This window comes from Schistocerca gregaria, chromosome X, assembly GCF_023897955.1.
Source record: "Schistocerca gregaria isolate iqSchGreg1 chromosome X, iqSchGreg1.2, whole genome shotgun sequence".
Taxonomy (NCBI): Eukaryota; Metazoa; Arthropoda; class Insecta; order Orthoptera; family Acrididae; genus Schistocerca; species Schistocerca gregaria.
This window is the reverse complement of record NC_064931.1, coordinates 557,258,573-557,275,040: the sequence shown is the minus strand read 5'-3', so window position 1 is coordinate 557,275,040 and position 16,468 is coordinate 557,258,573.

Here is a 16,468-nt window from a genome sequence, read left to right as displayed (position 1 = left end):
CCGTTAGCGAATGCCTTTTTGCCGGCGGAACCGGCTGAACCTTTGTACACCAGACTAGAGAGTGGCTGCTGTCCGCAGAGGGACTCTGATCGCGCATCAGGCCAGTGTGTGCAGGGGCAGCTGCCTCGTGACAGTTGGCTACGGTGAACGACCAACCGACCTCACGGGGAATTTCTAGCGCCTCGACTATATACAGTGCATGTGCTTATGTTTGTGGGATCTGTGTTTCTTTGCGGTATATGCATGGGTGTCTGGTGGTCGGTAGCTAAATCTAGGATGCAGAAGAGATCATTTTGTATGGTGCAGGATACGAATTGTGTTTATTATAACTATATTTTTTTTCAAGCAGGATAACACTGGTTGAGAGACATCACCAATTTCGAACTGTATAGTGATTTCAGAAAAAAATAAACTGCGTGAAACGCATCCCTACAAATTATTTAAATAAAGAATATTTCACACTGTCTTGGCTTCTACAAACTGTTTAAATAAACAATATCGCTGAAAATTGCTTAAGAAATATTCCAATGCCTTAAATTGTTTAATGTAATGTGACTGACGATAAATTAGGCAACTGTTGTATGATCCTCCCAGCCCAGCACTGACTGAGCCATTTTTTCCGCCATTTCCAAAGGGAGTGGGTGACATTAGAGGAGTAGGGAGGAGTTCGGTTAGTGGAGGTAGCCCAGTTTCCATTTTTTGCCACCAAAATTTGAATTTCCCTCATTTTTTCTGGGTGGAGGGTGAGGAGGGGAGGGGAGGAGAGGGGAGAGGAGAGAGGAGTAGAGTGGAGGGGAGGGGAGAGATGAATAGACGGGAGGGGCAGGCGTTTCCCAGAGGGGTGGTGGGTGAAGAGGACGTGTGCCACGGAACACCCATGACTTCATCAAGGGATGGGGGTAATTAATTCATCAATTAATTAATTTACATAATTAATTTGACATCAGTTTCATATCAAAAGTGTGACAGAAACCCCTTTATTCCACTACTAATGTCTAGTACATTATATACCAATGAAGTCATGCCTAAGATGAGAGCAGTTCTGATGGAGTGAAGAAAGACAATTCCTATGAAAATAGGAATGCAATAGAATGCAAACAGTGTCACACTACTTTTAAGTGAGTCATAGGTTTAAAAGCAGCATGGTAGTTGGTGGTCAAAATCTCCCTAAGGGGAGGGGGGAGGAACATTGTGGCAACAACCTCTCTCCAGACGTTGCAACCTGTTGATAGGTGGACAGGCGAGCTCCTACGAAATCCTGCTGCCAGATGCTAGAATCCTGCTGTCCAGCATGGTGCAAGACCTCAGTGCACCACAGTAGTCAGCTGAATTTCCATATTGTGTGGCACAACGAGGAACTGCCATGTTCACCTACATGACCAGTGGTACGGCCGTAGCTAGGCAGAGTGACTATAAACGCTCTCCACTCAGGCCATAGCAGCAAATTTTCTTCGACTGCAGCCGCCACAATGCTATTCTACACATAAGCCATCGGTCCCATATGGACCAAGTAGCTTCAACTATGTCTAGTTACATCAACAGTTAACTGTCGGGTCTATGAGTCACTATTAGACCAGATGTTTCTGTATCTTAAGCTGCTACCACTAAAAGACCTCCTGCAGGGTTTTATTTCTTTTATTTGCTGCCATTAACAATTAACCAGCTACCAAGTGACTAAGACGGGGCCGGCCGCTGTGGCCGAGCGGTTATAGGCGCTTCAGTCTGGAACAGCTCGACCGCTACAGTTTGGTTGGTTGGTTTGGGGAAGGAGACCAGACAGCGTGGTCATCGGTCGCGACCGCTACAGTTGCAGGTTCGAATCCTGCCTCGGGCATGGATGTGTGTGATGTCCTTAGGTTAGTTAGGTTTAAGTAGCTCTAGGGGACTGATGACCTCATATTTTAAGTGGTGCGAATACATAGAAAGATAGATCCCTTATCATTTAGCTACAAAATAGCAGGTCAGCAACTGGAAGCAGTTAATTCCATAAATTATCTGGGAGTACGCATTAGGAGTTATTTAAAATGGAATGATCATATAAAGTTGATCGTCGGTAAAGCAGATGCCAGACTGAGATTCATTGGAAGAATCCTAAGGAAATGCAATCCTGAAACAAAGGCAGTAGGTTACAGTACGTTTGTTCGCCCACTGCTTGAATACTGCTCAACAGTGTGGGATCCGTACCAGATAGGGTTGATAGAAGAGATAGCGAAGATCCAACGGAGAGCAGCGCACTTCGTTACAGGATCATTTAGTAATCGCGAAAGCGTTACGGAGATGATAGATAAACTCCAGTGGAAGACTCTGCAGGAGAGACGCGCAGTAGCTCGGTACGGGCTTTTGTTAAAGTTTCGAGAACATACCTTCACCAAAGAGTCAAGCAGTATATTGCTCCCTCCTACGTATATCTCGCGAAGAGACCATGAGGATAAAATCAGAGAGATTAGAACCCACACAGAAGCATACCGACAATCCTTCTTTCCACGAACAAGACGAGACTGGAATAGAAGGGAGAACTGATAGAGGTACTCAGGGTACCCTCCGCCACACACCGTCAGGTGGCTTGCGGAGTATGGATGTAGATGTAGATGTAAGTCCCATAGTGCTTAGAGCCATTTGAACCATTTTGACTAAGACAGGCTGTGTTTTTACAATACTGAAAAGTGCATATACATAATATGAAGTTATTAGTCATACAAGTTTTAGCAATGTTGTAGCTTTAAATTCTTATAAACATAAAACTAATTAGGTAACAGAAGTGCTTAGAATTAACAGTTTACATATTAAGAAGGCAGGAAAATGTGGAAGACCGGAAAGAGTTTAAATTTATAGAATGCCACCTCCGACACTGTAGAAGTGGGAGAACCTCAAAGACAATGAGCCTCTTGCTGCTGGGCAGCCATTGATCAATCTGCTACTACTTGCCATTCGAGGGTGACATTGCCATAGCCTCTCGGCCATGGATGACGTGTTCCTACATCTAGATTAGGTACCTTTTATGTTTACTAGCGTACAATAATGTGGGCTTGGGTGCGTATCTCTATTAAAAACCACTATTTCTTACAAATTTTGAGTGCTTTATGTAGGGCACAGCAATTGTACTGTCCATGTTGCTATGATTAGACATAGCTTTGAATGTTGATGCTATCAAGTTAAATGATTGGGTTTCTTTTGAGTACATTAGTCATTCACATTCTTCAGACGTTGTGTGGTCTTATTCTCTAATTGTGCACTGAAGTTTGCAGATACCATGACCAACAGGCTGCTAGCCAAGTTACTTTCTCATCTCCATTTGTGTCATTTAAGAGAGATTCAATGCAATATCTCAGAATACAACCTTTCGGTGGCCCACTCACAAGTTTACAACTCTGTTTCCAATAATCGAATAGACTATTGTATAGAGCAGGAGGAATTCGCATCTTTGTTAACCTTGCGAACAGTAAAGGCTAACAATCGCAGTCAGTCTGGTCACTCCAGTGCTGACAGTACTACTGGTGTCTCAATTCTCTCCATACGTAAAAGCTGCACCCTGTAATTGTGTTATTCTGTAGATTCGATCTGAAAAAATAGTCCTGATGATAATTCTGTGTCTTATGTAGTTGATTTTTGTATCGTTGTTTGTCATCGCAATACAGCTGCAGTTTGAGTTCATTTCCTTGCACGGTTTTTGCTTTTTGATAGTATCATCTCTTGCTACTCTAGTCCTTTCTTAGTTTCTTCAGTGCCGTAGACCACAATTTAATATTTGGGACAGTAGCAAATTGGACCCCTTGAAGTGAGTTCGTTATTACGTGTGCACTGTGGTCAATACTACTTTGGGTAGTAGCCTACATACGCGTCCCTTAACGTTTGTCAGTTAGCCCTGCCTAGCAGCAATCGTTTGTTATAGTGAGAGTGAGAGATTGTGTGAGTACTGCATTGCGATTACTGTATGTTGCATTGTCTCAGACTTGTCAATTAGCGACATGTATTGCAGATGTTTCATAAGCTTGGGCGAGAGCTATGACACTGGTACAACCTGGTACAACCTGATGTGCCCTGTCTTGATTAGCACAAAAAGGTTACACTCTTATTTCTTCTATTATCGGTTGTCCTCTGGCATTTGTCCTGTCAGCATTCCAGAACGCTGAGCAGGCGTTTATATCCGTGAGTATGAGAATTTTTTTGTGACATGAGTATATAATAATGTCGTGTGACGAGGGCCTCCCGTCGGGTAGACCGCTCACCTGGTGCAAGTCTTTCGATTTGACGCCACTTCGGCGACTTGTACGTCGATGGGGATGAAATGATGATGATTAGGACAACACAACACCCAGTCCCTGAGCGGAGAAAATCTCCGACCCAGCCGGGAAATAACCCGGGCCCTTAGGATAGACAGTCTGTCGCACTGACCACTCAGCTACCGGGGGCAGACTGTGACGTGAATGAGCCAGCTAGTTAATGAGTAGACAAACGTGCTATCTGCCTAATTAAGTTTTCAAATGGCTCAATGTCATCAATACTGTGCGTTCCAGTGTGGTATCAGTTGCTGCAATGTGTTCTCTGCAGAGTTGTGTAGTGTTTACCATTACATTTGCTGCTTTGGCATCTTTAGTCACTGTGACTGTGATATGATGCTGTGGGAGACCAGGTATTCTATCACCACATATATAGGATTCCTGTAGAAATAACATCAGCCTGTATTTGTTCATCAGCTTGCCTGGTTCTTCCAGAACTATAGTACTCCCATAGAGTTTAATTGTATGATCTTTGGAGTGGATATCTAGCACTTGCAAAGAGCATTAGTGTAGTTTCTTTGGGGTCGAAGAAGATGCATCTGCGTGCTCTCACTAGGTCCTTGTGAACCTTTTCGAAGTTTAAGCTCTCTCCCGTCCCTGTACTGCCATCCCAGGAGATTGCAGAGTTTGCATTTGTCAGTTGGAGGATTTTCGGCCTGGAGAATCATACGATATGTCTACTCAGTAATCAGGCAGCATATTTTATGTCCATTCTAATGACTAAGTAGTGTTACAAAGTGTAGAGCTATTGGAAGTATCTATCTATTTTCAAGCCAGCTTGGACGCAGTCTTGCCTCAATGTCCTCATATTATTTGCTCGAAATGTCCAGAATGTCCTTCACTATACTCTAATCCTACCATCAGGTCTTACCAACTGAGGTGGGACTCATCTAACCAGGCCAAGGTCTTTCAGTCGTCTAGGATCCTATCAACATGGTCCCAATCCCAGGAGACGTGCTGCAGGCACAGTTATCAAAAACACTCTGTCGGTCGTCTGCTGCCATACCCCTTTAACACCAAATTTCACCGCTTTACTGTTGCTTGTCCGTTAGCACTGACTGCTCTACACAAACGCCCCTGCTCTAGGTCGTCAACTGAATGCTGATGGCCACTGCGTTTCCATGGTGAGAAGTAATGCCTCAAATTTGGCATTGTCAGCTAACTCTTGACACAATGCACCTCAGTATATAGAATTCCCTAACGATTTCCGAAATCGAATGTCCCATGCATAGCTCCAATTAAAATTCCGCGTTCGAAGTCTGTTAATTCCCCTTTTGTGGTCGTAATCACGTCGCAAACCTTTTCCGATGAATTACCTGAGTGCTATAGAGCATTTAAAATAAGTTGCGACTTTTGACAATTCAGTAGGAGCGAGTGAAGGAAAGCATAGTTTCCACCGTGTGCTGGGCCCGTCAGCAGGTGACCTCAGTATAACGCCAGGCCTACTCGGTGGGGGACCTGGCACGACTGTGTGAACAGCAAGCAGCAAGCCGGCCGATCTGTGATCTTTCTCGGACGATTTTAAATAAACCATTTAGTAATAAATTCTCATTCTGGTCCATCTTATACAGACATCAAAAAAAGTTTTGCATCACCCCAGTTTCCACAAATCCTGAAGATAAACGTTGACTGTGGATACTGTATCACAGACACAGTCCCTTTAACTGTTCGGAGATGTTACTAAGCCCGCCCAAAGATGTAAACAACTATGCATGAGCAGCGCCTATTTGACTGAGGGCGTCCGACAGCCGATCAGTTCTAGTCATTCCACCAGCAAGGAGGTACACGGTTCGTGTTGTCTGTGGCTCAACTATGCCTACACAGTCAACACCACGGTTCGATAGCGTCTGCATTGCTACTTTGTGTCAGGAAGGGTACTCAACAGGAGAAGTGTCCAGGCGACTCTGAGTGAACCAATGTGATGTTGTTCGGACATGGAGGAGATACAAAGGGACAGGAACTGTCAATGACATGCCCCGCTTAGGCCGCCCAAGGGCTACTACTGCAGTGGATGACCGCGATCTACGGATTATGGCTCGGAGGAACCCTTAGAGCAACGCCACCATGTTGAATAATGCTTTTTGGGCAGCGATATGATGTTGTGTTACGACACAAACTGTGCACAATAGGCTGCATGATACATAACTTCACTCCCGGCGTCCATGGTGAGATCCATCTTTGAAACCACGACACTATGCAATGCGGTACAGATAGGTCCAACAACATGCTGAATGGACCGTTCAGCATTGGTATCACGTTCTCTTCACTGATAGGTGTCGCATATGCCTTCAATCAGACACTCGTCGAAGACATGTTTGGAGGTAAGCCGGTCAGGTTGAACGCCTTAGGCGCACTGTCCAGTGAGTGCAGCAAGGGGGAGGTTCCCTGTTGTTTTGGGGTGGCTTTATGTGGGGCCGACGCACGCCGCTGGTGGTCATGGAAGGTTCCGTAGCGGCTGTGCGATACGTTAATGCCATCCTCCAACTATAGTGCAACCATATCGGCAGCATATTGGCGAGGCATTCGTCTTAATGGACGACAATTCGCGCCCCCATCGAGCACATCTTGTGAATTACTTCCTTCAGGATAACGACATCGCTCGACTAAAGTGGTCAGCATGTTCTCCACACATCAACCCTATCGAACTTGCCTGCGATAGATTGAAAAGGGCTGTTTATGGGCGACGTGACCCACTAACTACTCTGAGGGACCTACGCCGAATCGCCGTTGAGGAGTGGGACAATCTGAACCAACGATGCCTTGGTGAACTTGTGGATAGTATGCCACTACGAATACAGGCATGCAACAATGCAAGAGGACGTGCTATTGGGTATTAGAGGTACCGGTGTGTACAGCAATCTGGACCACCACCTCTGAAGGTCTCGCTGTATGGTGGTACAACATGCAATGTGTGGTTTTCATGAGCAATAAAAAGGGCGGAAATGATGTTTATGTTGATATCTGTTCCAATTTTCTGTACAGGTTCCGAGACGGTGCAAATTTTTTTTTTGATGTGTGTAGTTTAATCCATTCGCTTCATGACGAACTACATATCATTTCGTTGATGATCATAGATGTGATATTTCCATAGTAGGTAAACTATGGCAAAAAATTCTTAGCTTGCAATGAAAACTAGATATCGCTATGAATTTGTGTTTAATGGGTGTTAGGTTACATGTTGCTACGTATTAATTGCAGACAGTATATTAGATTATTCTTTAACTTGGAACAACATAGTTGTCTGTTTCCAGTCTCGAGAAAATGGAATATACGTAAAGTGCTCCTTCACGAAATCGAGCAATGGTTTGCGATACCGAAACAAGATTTTGACAAATGATAGCGTGCAAAGACGAGTGTGTTTTGCTATATGATTAATATGGCGACTACAGATGTGAAACGAGAACTGCTGTGGATTTTGTAACAGTAGAAGTTACATGTTTATTTTTATACTGAGGATGGGCTATTTTATTAACAGCTGACATGACTTGCACTCAATTGTTGATTTAATAATACAGTATTTCAGGATTCTGTCGCAATTTCAGTTGCATTAGAATGTTAGCAAGATGAATATTTCAAAACTCTGTTGTGCTTTGACAAAAGACGCAAGTTTTAAGATGGCAACAAGAGAAGTTACGCACTCTTCAAAACTCGTCACAGTTCTCCATGAATCAGTGTCTCCTCAACTATCTTATTAGTATGGCTGACAACCCAAGACCAGTCTTGTCGTGTAACATTTACAGTGGCTTCTTTTGTCAGCATTTCAACTGTGTGAGCGCAAAATTATTGTTTTCTGCCGCATAATTTTTCACCTAGGCCCATTCACTGTCAGTCGGATTTAAATGAGCGTGGTACGAAGAGAGCCTGATTAAACTATGCTCTTTGCCGTTAGTCAGTTCATCGACCTGTTAGCTTAAAGTTTTGGCCTGTACAACACCATAAGTTCCATTACATTAACCTTATGCATACTAGGTTCAAATTTATTTCACGTAACATTTCTTTGTAACCTGAGCAAAATATCCGCTTTCCTTCAAGACATATTTGGAGCTTTATGCATAACAACAGAGTGGTATGGCGTTTTGTCTATTACTACTGTCGATTTCGGAGGAAAGTTATCTTCCCAGCCGGTGGGCCTGTTCTCGGTCGTCACTTTTATTGCGAATCTCGTATTCAGGTACTGCACTGTTGTTATAAACGCAACGCCAACATAAAACAATTGATCAAAATACCTTATGACTACAGAACACTTCAGTGCCAGAAAATACGACCTTACAACAAGAGCTGAAGAACGTTGATGCATCTGATGCGTGAAATCACGTGGTACTGTTTACTCATGGTGTGGCAACAGGGGCGCTTTACCAGCCGAACCACTGGCGGCGTGGTAGGGAAAGCCGGCTCGCCATTGGTGTTACCTAGGTAACGGCGTCACGTCCCTCTCTTGTCAGCCAAACGTCAAAAGTTGCAACTAATTTTAAACGCTCTTTTTGTCACCTCAGTGTAAGTCCATTTCTTGCGATATGCCACGATTGTATTTGTTGTGTGCGCATCTTTGGAGTTTGTGTTATCTTAGCTGATGATTGTTGGATATGTTCTACGTGCACTGTTGGTATTTGTGATGTGTTTTTATTTTTGGCAGACTGACCTCTTTAGTTTCTTCCTTCAAGAGATCATAATCTTCCTTGGGTGTTTCAGAAGAATTTTTCATAGTTCTTGTTGTTTTTGAGTTGAGTGCTCCCTCTAGAGACGAAGCATACTAATTTTATATACAAACTACATTTACTGGCGTATTATTAAAGTTTTACTGTTGATGATGATACTTTGTGGCTTTAATCATTGTTTCGCGTTTTGTACTCGTTTACATATAATGTTCTTAAGTAACTGAATGTATTGATGTTTCACGTGTTCCATGGTCATGTTTGGGAGTGTGGATGTATCTCAAATGACTATCTTAGTGTGTCTATATTACATTAGTTGGTATGTTTTTTCATTGTCCTTGCAGAAGGTGTCTTCTTCCAGTTCCTCCTTTCTTATTAGGATCGCAGTTGGGAAGGCCACCCCCTGGAACATACTATGTTTGAGCTGCCTGGTTACATGGTATTCTATAGCACCTTGCATACGTGCTTCATTAATAAAGTCAGTGATATGTATCCGTAATGCACTGTCACATGAAGAAAGCAATGACATTGTTTCCATTTTATGTCTCTAGTCTGCAGTAACCTCATTCGCTGTCTCCAAGCTCTTGTTATGATAATCATGACATATTTGTGCCTGTTGGCATTAAATGTTTCAATATCTCTTCCTGTGTTGGGAGTGGGGGGGGGGGGGGGGGGGGGGGGAGAGGGGTGTTGTGTTGTCCACGTAGTTTTGTTCCGTGTTCGTGAGAGCTATAGGCGACATTTTATTCAGTGCACTCAATTTGTTACTTATACAGCTGTTTGTAAATTGGAACTTCGAGTCACCCTGCTTCGTTTCAAACCCTTGTACGACATTTACAAGGGATGCAGACAATAGCTACCTTCTCACAACAGTCTGCCCTCCAGTGACAGCTTTGTGCGCTTGCCACATACCTGTTGCTAGTCGCAACATTTTGTGAACTGGTATGGGCACCAGCAGTTGAGACAATACCATACAGCTACATGATCTTTAATACCCAGTGCTTCAAACTGTTTGTAAACTCTGTCTTTCTGTAGTAACAGGGTAACCTAGCTCTTTTTTTTTTTTTAAGTTTCCTTCTAGGTACTGTTTTAAATTTTGTGTTTACTTCCTTCCTAAATTATTCCTCTGAAATGTGTTCGCTTAGAATTATCTCTTACAGCACTTCAAGGAAATCCTGATCTGGCAGACCTGCAAGATATGGTACGCCGCCACGAGTTGTCTGCACTTTCAGGGTTTCTCACACATGTAACTCAGCTGTGCGGTTTTCTCTATGATTTTTGTCTTGTCATCCTCTGAGTGCCTCCAGAGTTAGTTAGCTGTCGACCTGAGGGCTTTAATTTTGACCTCGTCTTTTCTTGGGTGAACTGTCTTTGTTATGGAATCCTTTTATAGCCCTTGCTTCGTGATTGTTTATCAATTTCAAGACGAGTACACTCTTTTGTCTGGCTTTGGCTTCTACAATCTGTCCTTCAAACTTACTTTTTAGGTTTCCTGTTGTACCAGCAGCTGTAACCACCGATAAAGTCAGTAGGGTACGCTCATTTTCTGAGCTTAGCTTCTAGTTTTCTTCTTTTTAGATTCGTTGCTTCCAGCTACTGGATTCTACTGCACACAGGGCACTGGCAGCAGCCAGTGCTTTTTGTAAGCGATGGTTTTACATTCTTAGCTCCTTGTTCAGACCTTCCAATTTAGCTTCGATGAGTTCAAGTGCCCCTATTTTATTCCTTACTGTGGCTGATACTATTGTGGATGTTTTCTTCTGTCTTAGGTCATTTTGCAGCTCAGCCAGAATATAGATGCATACACCAAATTTATTAATAGCTTACATATCTGAAAGTCTTGTAAGTGGTGCCATTTCAGCTGAATTTCTTCACCTTGCTGTACCATTTTCCCCCTAACACTTCGTATACTGTCATTTTGATTGCCCTCTGATGTTACCATGACTACCAAATTTGGTGCCCTGCTGTTAAATTACTTGAAATACCGGCAGCTGTCACAAGCATTGACTAGGTAGTTTTTTTACAGTATACATGCCTTTCCATGGACATGGGGACAGAGTAGTCAAGGAAATACAATGCACATGTCGCAATTATCCCCCTGTGTGGAGTACTGAGAGTCAACATCACTCTTAAGAACAGCAGGGAGAGCAGCTGATGGCCACTACAGCTGACCAGCTGACATTGTCATGTTGAGTGGCTCAGTGTTCTGACAGTCAAGAATCAACAGATGATTGCTGCTGCCATGTGTAATTCTGCTGCTGCTGCTGGTGAACTGAAGCCACTTGATGCGGTGTGCTGACATGCAAGAACTGACAAAGCTGACTCATGTAACTAGCATGTGCTCAACCAGCATTGCAATGACCTCTCCACTCATGTGGCAGACAAGTAGCAATGGCAAATGCACTACAAACACTTGAAATACTGTTTCTGTTTGATTTAGAATATTTAATCAATAAACGAGAAATGCACTAGATTAGAGACATTTTCAGTACCCATGAAAGTAACTTAGGAAAATTGTGTCAAAATATGAAGGCACCTCACTCTGCGATCAACATGACCAAGAACCGACCAGAGATGGACTATAGGGTGTCTTCATCTTGCACACTTCAAAGGCATCGTGACTTCAGTGCCTACATGCCTGCGCACCTCTCTGACTGCTAGGAGTAACTGGCTATCCAACATATGCCACTGCCTACCAAATTCCTGGCAGCCTTGTGCCTGCAAAGTCGCACCAGCTTCTGCTGTTCTGCTGAGGCAGCACTCATGCCTGGTGTACTCACACCGCTGCAAGCCAAGCATGCCACTATAGATTATACTGAGGTGACTACTGCCATCTGAGGTGACCATGCACGATACCAAGACACTGCCATCAACCTCTGTATGCTTGCATAGTGGAATCTGTTATTGGTAATTGAGTTCTTCCTATTCCACACTCAATGTGGTACTGGTAGAATGCAAACACTATCCTGCAAATGCCATCCTTGGGCACTAATGACAATAATGGCATTTAATGGTGTCTGCATCTCCGACCGCATAACACAGTAGAAATTACTATAGTTCCATTTGAAAAAGGAAAGTTGATACCGATATCCCTGTAATTAACATAGCTATGAAAAGAGAAGATACATCACTTTGTGAGAACTTTTCCAAAATTCATTTGGGTGAAAACAGAATTATGATATCTGAAATAGCAGTGGTTGGTTAGTTGGTTGGTTGGTTTTGGGGAAGGAGACCAGACAGCGAGGTCATCGGTCTCATCGGATTAGGGAAGTAAGGGGAAGGAAGTCGGCCGTGCCCTTTGAAAGGAACCATCCTGGCATTTGCCTGGAGCGATTTAGGGAAATCACGGAAAACCTAAATCAGGATGGCCGAACACGGGATAGAACCGTCATCCTCCCGAATGCGAGTTCAGTGTCTAACCACTGCGCCACCTCGCAGTGGTGGCCAGTGATCATGTGCTAATGTGCTACAGCACACTGTACATATTGCACTTACATTATGCTATCTCTCTTCAAATGAGAGCTGGAAATCACATTAAAAGTACACCATTTCTCTTCGAATGTGTGCTGGTATGAAAATAAAATGGAAGGAAACATGTTTTGTAGTGCTTTCTCTGCAATAGCTATAAATCTGCCTAAAATGCTGAAATGATGGTCAGAAGTGTTATAATCAACTCAGTGAAGGGACACTGCTGCCTGTTTTTGACTGCACATGTTCTAATGTGTCGGCATCCGTTCTGACACCATGAGTGCTACTTTGTTCACAGCAGCACATTAGTATTTTTCTTTGTAAGTGCCTGTAAAGTACTGTGCAAGCAACGTAACAAATTCTATAGATTATCTGTTAAAGAGGTCCTCTTCCAATAGATCTTTGGAGGGGAAAGTGAGTAGAAGCAGGTGGATGCCACTGTCAGTTTCCTACAATATTTCATCCGAGTGATCCATAGGCAAAGTTGAAGTGTACACTACAGATTTACACGTTGAATATGAGGGAGTTTTGACAGTAGTTGATACATTGGGGATGTGGCCCAGGGGTGAGACCCAACTCACTTTATTTGTTCATGAGACCCAGAAAATATTAGATACAGGCTCCCAGGTAGATGCCATTTTCCTTGATTTCTGGAAGGTGTTTGATACAGTTCCAAACTGTCACCTGATAAATAAAGTAAGAGCCTACGGAATATCAGACCAGCTGTGTGGCTGGATTGAAAAGTTTTTAGCAAACAGAACACAGCATGTTGTTGTCAACGGAGAGACATCTACAGACAAAGTAACCTATGGCATGCCACAGGGGAGTGTTATGGGACCATTGCTTTTCACAATATATATAAATGACCTAGTAGATAGTGTCGGAAGTTCCATGCGGCTATTCGCAGATAATGCTGTAGTATACAGAGAAGTTGCAGCATTAGAAAATTTCAGCGAAATGCTGGAAGATCTGCAGAGGGTAGGCACTTGCTGCAGGGAGTGGCAACTGACCCTTAACATAGACAAATGTAATGTATTGCGAATACATAGCAAGAAGGATCCTTTATTATATGATTAAATAATAGCGGGACAAACACTGGTAGCAGTTACTTCTGTAAAATATCTGGGAGTATGTGTACGGAATGATTTGAAGTGGAATGATCATAAAATTAATTGTTGGTAAGGCGGGTGCCAGGTTGAGATTCATTGGGAGAGTCCTTAGAAAATGTAGTCCATCAACAGAGGAGGTGGCTTACAAAACATTCGTTTGATCTATACTCTAGTATTGCTCATCAGTGTGGGATCCGTACTAGGTCTAGTTGACAGAGATGATAGAGAAGATCGAAAGAAGAGCGGCGTGTTTCGTCACAGGGTTATTTGTTAAGCGTGATAGCGTTACGGAGATGTTTAGCAAACTCAAGTGGCAGACTCTGCAAGAGAGGCACTCTGCATCGCTGTGTAGCTTGCTGTCCAAGTTTCGAGAGGGTGCGTTTCTGAATGAGGTGTGATATATTGCTTCCCCCTACTTATATCTCCCGAGGAGATCACGAATGTAGAATTAGACAGATCTGAGTGCACACGGAGGCTTTCCGGCAGTCGTCCTTCCTGCGAACCATACCCAACTGGAACAGGAAAGGAGGTAATGACAGTGGCATATAAAGTGCCCTCAACCACACACCGTTGGGTGGCTTGTGGAGTATAAATGTAGATGTAGATTTGGAAACAAATATTCATGACAAGTGAGATTAAACATTTCACTATATCACAAGATACATGTAAGTTGGTCATCACAATGAGGTTTTTTGCTTTCACATTCATTGGCTTCACTAATTCACCAAGAAACTGTTAGCTTCCAACCTAACCTACACCTTGGACTAAGCTACAGGTCAGTGTGTCACCACAGCCACATTTTTTTTACTTCAAATTTATTGGCTTCACCTCCCTAAAACCAAATTGTTGCCTTCCAACTTAACCTAGTTCTCAGGCTGTGCTTCAGATCAGTCTGACACCAAAATCATATTTTTTTGGCAATTCAAGCTGTGCTCCTGTGTTCCAGCGTAACCACACCCTCAGAAATCTTGAAATACTCAGAGAAAACAGGTTAACTACACTTCTTGAATCACGAAATATTCAGAGAACAACGGCCAAACATTATTCACAAGCAAGAACAGGAATTTCATTCCATTGCTGACAGCAATTCAAGCTATGCACTTACACCCTACTGTAACCATATCACTTAAAAAAGTCAATATTTGTGACAATTCAACTATATGTGAAGGCATAGCTATGGTTATTTCTATACTGTGTGTGTGTGTGTGTGTGTGTGTGTGTGTGTGTGTGTGTGTGTGTGTGTGTGTGTGTGTGTGTGTGCGCCTTAATTTTAGTACTTTGGAAACTAGCAGGGCATATTTGGTGGATATTTTAATTATTTTTGTGTATTCCAACAATGTGCAGTTTCAGCGACACAGTGCATTAAAGATCTCACCAAGAAGTGTTATTTGCAATATGGTTTATTGTGCTGCAGTGGCAGGAAGTCTGGTGGCCAAGAGATCATTCCTCAAGCATATTCCTCTCTCTGACAATGACCCTCTTATAGTCAACCAAAGTTTGAGGAGTGTTCCTGTAATGACACATTCAAAGTTTTAGCTGATCCACTACATGCTAAACAGAGTTCATATCAAGAGATATCACAGACCACATGTCATTTAATTCCTGCCTCCTGCAGAAAGGTGTTCAAGAGATGGGCACAGAGTGCTTGTACATCATCATCTCTAATGACAAACTCTTCGTCAAAATATTGACTGTAGGTAGGGCTGCACAATAGGTTGGAGGATCCTGCTCCCAAAGCAGCACAGTCCTCAAATTAGCCTTGATAGTCACAACTGGCATTTGACTTGATACCAGACCAAAGCATAAATGACCAGGCACCCTGTAGAACCCTTAGGATATCATGCTTTAGACATTAGGCTTGCTTTTGGCACTTTCTAAAATTTTTCTTTTACAATTTTCAAATGTTTAAATTAACTGTGCATCAAAGTGTCACACTAGCTATTTGGAATGTGATAATTTATTGGAGGAAAAAAGCACAAATCCTGACATGAGCTGAGAAACTGTGCTGAAATTAGAAACTTTGTATCAACAATTGAGCAAACTATAAAAACATGCTGGAAGGTTGTCTCACATTCATAAGTGTTTTGTTTAAAATGGTGATGACATCGTTGCCATGGCACATGCTAATACTTTAAACATCATTACCGTTGAAGATGTCTAACAGTTTTTGATCAAACAATGGTAGAAATGATAGTCAAGAATAACGAGTGGAACTTATCACCAGCTACCTGAGAAAGGAGGGGGGGATATCTGAGTGGGCAAAGAGGCAAGGAAAAAGCCACTGAAATCAATAACCAATTTGAGGATAAGAAAATTCTGGCTCCTACTGTCCACTTGGATGTTAAATTACTAACACGATAAACAAATAACAATGCAGCAGAAAGACTTTCTTTGAATTTTTTTAAACTGTGGCACTGACCAACTTCTTGTGGTACCTGCACCTGGAAAGAGATGGACCTCTTGTATTTATACTGTAGCCATCACATATGTGAAAACATTCTAAAAAGTGTTTTTTGAGGAAGAAATGGGTTGTAGAAGCACATCTCACTTCAATATTTTTTTTGTAAAAAAAGAAATTCTGTATGTTATCATTTATTACTTCTAAACTAGTATTCAGTAGTGAAAAGTGACTGAACACTTAGATCAAGTCTCAAATACTCTATTTTCTTCAATTTTCTTTGAGAGAACAGTTTCCTATAGAGGATTATAGGGAATTTTAATAGTCCATTGCAGTCTTTCTTGGCGATGTATGATGATGTGCGTATCTTCTTGTGCTCCAGGGGCTCTCCTTTGCACAAGGTTGACGAAAAAAAGCATTTATTGCTTGAAAATGTTTCTGTTCAATGATGAATTTGAATTATCATAACATGAAGTAAATGTAGTTACTGATAACTATTTTATTTGTGTGTGTATGTTGGTGTGTGCAGTCAAGGAGCACTGTGTATGGGTTTCATTTATCTTA